Below are 5,000 nucleotides of genomic sequence, written 5' to 3' on the forward strand. Positions count from 1 at the left end.
ACTGAAAAACACAAACAAACAAACATCTCTCTCTCTCTCTCTCTCTCTTTCTTTTTCTCATTGTCTCTCTATCTCACTCTCTCTCTTTCTCTCTCTCTCGTATTTTCTTTTACACTTTCTCGTACTCCCACTTTTTTTTAACTCTCTATCTCTCTTTCTCTGTCTGTCTGTCTGTCTGTCTGTCTGTCTGTCTGTCTGTCTGTCTGTCTGTCTGTCTGTCTGTCTATCTGTCTCATCCAAATCAAATCAACCGAAAAGGAGAAAAAAAAAAACCCTGAAAGTTAGAAATATATATATATATATAAATAAAATAAAAATCAAATAAAGACATCGCTCATGAAATAAACTCTTCGATCAAGCGAATCTGCTAAAGCCATCACGGCAGAGATCACAACAGAAGCACAGCTGTCACTGCCTATGACACCAGGGAAGGAGGGGGGGGGGGTGCCAGGGCTGTCTCCGTGGTGCCCTCTGCCCACCTGTCTGGACTTCTGTGCCTTATTAGGACTTAGGTTATAAAAAAAAAAAAAAAAAAAAAAAAAAAAACGATAAAAATGAAGAAAACGGAAAGGGATTCTATACCTGGGTGACCTACTTGTAGACTTGTTTGCGTGTGTGTGTGCGGATCGGTGGGTGAGTGTGAGCGAGTGAGTGAGTGAGTGAGTGTGAGTGAGTGTGAGTGTGAGTGTGAGAGTGAGAGTGTGAGTGTGAGTGAGTGTGTGTGTGTGTGTGTGTGTGTGTGTGTGTGTGTGTGTGTGTGTGTGTGTGAGAGAGAGAGAGAGAGAGAGTGTGAGTGTGAGTGTGAGAGTGAGAGTGAGAGTGTGAGTGTGAGTGTGAGTGTGAGAGTGAGAGTGAAAGTGAGAGTGAGAGTGTGAGTGTGAGTGTGAGTGTGTGTGTGTGTATGTGTGTGTGTGTGTGAGAGAGAGAGAGAGAGAGAGAGAGAGAGATAGAGAGAGAGAGAGAGAGAGAGAGAGAGAGAGAGAGAGAGAGAGAGAGAGAGAGAGAGAGAGAGAGAGAGAGAATAAACGTGAGTGAGTGCGTGCGTGAAAAAGTGAATGAGTCACAGTTCCTGCATGATTGCGCATTCATAAACAAACATTTATTAGTATTCCCTACTACACTACGCCGTAGAAACAACATAAATAATTTTTAACAATTCGAAGCCCAACTGACACCGAACCCAACTTGAAGCGGGAGTCGAACCGCGTATCGAACTTTCCTGCCTGCCTCCCTTTTCTTCGCGAACCTTCCTCTCTTCTCATTTTTCTCTCCCTTTCACGAACTTATTTTCTCGATCCTCCTTCCTTCCTTCCTCCCTGGCCCCCTTTCTTCTTCTTAAACTTCTCTTCCCGAACTTTCCTTCCATCTTTCTTCTTCTAGAACCTTCCTCCCTCCTCATTTTTCTCTTTCTTAAATCTCCCTCCACGACCTTATTTCCTCGACCCTCTTCTCCTTCTTTCTTAAATCTCTCTTCTCTTTTTTTTTTCTCGACCCTCCCTCCCCGTCGACTCGAGTGGTGGGGGGGGGGGGGGAGAAGGAGAAGGAGGAGGGGGGGGATAAGGCCTACTTTGCCCCCCCCCCCTCCCCCGAAGAAGGACGAGTGAGTAAAAGAAACCATTGTGCGAGAGACCAGCAGAAACCGCGCTCGGAGCTCGGGGCTTGAAGGGTGCGAACAACGGGTTTCTTCACGAGGCTTCGCGAGGCTTCTAGAGGCTTCGGGAGGCTTCGAATAATTTGACGAATTCTGTATGCCTCTGTTTCCGTTACTGTCTCTCTGTCTCTCTCTCAATCTCTCTGTTTCTATTTCTGTCTCTCTGTTTCTCTCTCTTTATCTCTTTCCTTCCCTCCCTCCCTTCCTCCCTCCCTCTCTCCCTCTCCCTCCCTTCTTCTCTCAAGAGTAAGGATGAATGAACTCAAGTCAATGAGTCTTGTAAAGTGTTGTATCGAAAAGCATATTACGCTTGAGGGATCTTTGTAGACGAGTTATAGTTGTATTGTTTATGTACACTTTCCGTTTCATTTGCTATTTATCTGTTTTATTTATTGTTTATTTACTTGTTTCAAGAGACTTTTTAGAGAGTAATTTAGAACGAAAAGATACGTCAGTTTCCCATGCACAGGATGCGGATTCTCACACACAAACGTTACGGACGGTATACAGACACAGACGCAAACACACACACACACACACACACACACACACACACACACACACACACACACACACACACACACACACACACACACACACACACACACACACACACACACACACACACAGCCCCACCACCACCACCACCACCACTAACAACAATAACAATCGCCACAACCATTCCACATTCCACACAAACATTCAACATTCACCATAACACAAACGAATATCCAGCATTCAACATTACAGACAACATTCCTACAGTGCCCCCCCCCCCCCCCCCATTTTCCTTTGTGGCTGCCATATTAAGTAAGACGAACGAGGACGGTGTAGAAAAGCTCAATAAAAAAAAACAAGAGATAGGTGATGAGTAAAGAAAAGGATGAAGAGAGGAAAGAAATAAAGAAATAAAGATGACATAAACGGTAAAGAAATTGTTATTAATTATCTTTTTTTATCAAATTATTTTTTTCTTTACTTTTTTTTTTACTTTCTTGTGGACTTTTATTAGTAAATATGTATATATATATATATATTTTTTTTTTTGTGTGTGTGTGTGTGGGGGGGGGGGGTGTTATTCAGTATAATTTTCTAGACATTTTGAGATAGGTGAATAGAGAAGGATATAATAATAGTTTTCTGGAATAATTACAAAGCCAGAGAGATAAATATAACAGAGAGAGAAATGGACCGAGAACTATTACATACGCAAGAGTTATGGTCATTCATTTATAATTCTTCACCCACATATATTTATTTATCAATAATCCTTTGCAATATCCGAGACATCGAGTATACTAATTCACATCTCTCTGAATTTCGTCAGTGCCCTTTCACACAACTTTCAGTATATGCCATCGAGGACTTGCCAGGATGTTTGGTTACGTGAGTCAGCTGGGGGTGTGTGGGAGGGGGGGGGTGAGTGGGTATGTGTGTGTGGGAGGGGGGGTGAGTGGGTATGTGTTTCTGTGGGAGGGGGGGGGGGGGCGGAAGACGGAGGTGGATGTGAACGAGTGAATTTGCAAAGCTAGGTTAATCAATGTTTTCTGGGGGACTTATTTACATATTTAGTTTTTTTTTATGCGTTTAATGACCTCACCTCTTCCTCACCATAGACCTCCTTCAGTAAATAGTACTCTTCTGTCTGTCTGTCTACTCTTCTGCCTCCAGAGCAAGCAATTTTGACTCTTACCGTCATTCTCGTTGATTACTTTATAACTACATGTCAACTCATCTCTTATATATACTCAAAAAGTTCATCGGAAATTGCACTATCTATATCACTCCTTTCCTAATCATTATAATTGTCGATACTCTAGTTATTAACATGCTCACGATCATTCTATCGATATAACTTCCTATCACGAAGCTTTTTAGTTGTACAAACATATCCAATCTCCTGGCCCAACACGTGCGCACCATATGACCACAGGAACCTTATGAAAGCCATACACAGAAGAGCCTACGTGGACATTACTACTGAAGATGAATATTTCCCATGTTAGGTTTAGTGACATTTCATCCATTATCGTACAAAAACGACCTGAAGATCAATATTTACGATGTTTTGTTTAGTAACATTTCAGCCAGTATCTACCACAAACGACCTGAAGATCAACATTTCCCATGTTAGGTTTAGTAATATTTCATCCATTATCGTAGAAAAAAGACACTCTGATCTCAGCACCAGGTTGGTCAACACCTCAAACCTAGATTAACCTAGAATAAAACTGTAGAAACTCTGGCTACATTTTATTCAACCGTCGGTCGCAACCATTGCAATTTGAAAAGTAATTCTGATCGATAACTCTTTTAAAACGATTAGGTAAAAAATATTCAGTTCGGTATTATTTCTCTTTGTTGATTATAATAATCATGATCCTATATAATAGTAATTATCCATTTTTTTTTAACATTTAAAAGCGGATACGTAATATTCATTCAGACTAATGTCATGATAAGATTGTATCTTTAAAATTAACCTTGTTCCCTGAGCATAGTGGGTAAATAACCGTTCTTTGGCATTAACCATAAATATCAACTTTACTGTAAGGCAAATAAGAAAATATATCGTAATACAAATAATAAGAACCATACACAAACATTCTTAAAACCTAATCACAATACAAATATTTCTTAATCTTTATTTTCTCTATCGTTCTCCTTTTTCTTCTAATCCGATTGTGTTTTTCATTCCCGCGAAACGAAACCAGAGGTCGATGCTCACTTGTTGTGGTGCGAATAGTAGGATCAGCGATGTCCTTATTACCACAGCACTTGCCTCGGCACTTATAGCACTTCAGTCAGCAAGTCGCTTCTGGTGATGTTAAGCTGATCTCTCGGTTTGAGTGAAAAATTCTTAATGGATTTCTGCATGATATCAAATGTTGTTTTTAAGTTACGAAGTCGAGAATCGTATTCCAAAACTTCATATTATTTTCTTAAACGTTTGTACACCACAGTTGATAGTATCCAGTTAATATGCCTGTCTACCTACCTCTCTATCTACACAACTCTGCCTGTCTACCCCTGGCTATCTATCTGTCTCAAAACGATTCCACGTTCTTCTCCAAACTCTCGTACACAGGTTCAAAAACTAAAAGAAAAAAAAGAAAAAGAAAAAACACTCAAATATATCATCTTTTCTTAAACCCTTAAGGATAAGTCCGATATGCGAAGCTGAGCTTCGCCCGGGCTATGCCAATGAGGGGAGCCCGGCCTGTGTCGACTAATGCCGACTCGCTAACGTGTGTCAGCTGGTGCTGACTCGTCTTAGTCCTTACCCGCCGTGGTGCCCAGCCACAGCAGTAACCTCCAGGCGACAATTGCAACTTCTCGCGCCTGGGCG

The 5,000-nt window shown here is 41.2% G+C and overlaps 1 protein-coding gene across 1 annotated transcript in view; it reads right to left on the minus strand.

Moving 5' to 3' along the window:
• Positions 1-5,000, minus strand: part of LOC125037104 (insulin-like growth factor-binding protein-related protein 1) — a 20,729-nt gene that overhangs the window by 10,942 nt on the left and 4,787 nt on the right. The gene's annotated exons all lie outside the window — the stretch shown is intronic.

This window comes from Penaeus chinensis, chromosome 22 (assembly GCF_019202785.1).
Source record: "Penaeus chinensis breed Huanghai No. 1 chromosome 22, ASM1920278v2, whole genome shotgun sequence".
In the NCBI taxonomy this organism is placed as follows: domain Eukaryota; kingdom Metazoa; phylum Arthropoda; class Malacostraca; order Decapoda; family Penaeidae; genus Penaeus; species Penaeus chinensis.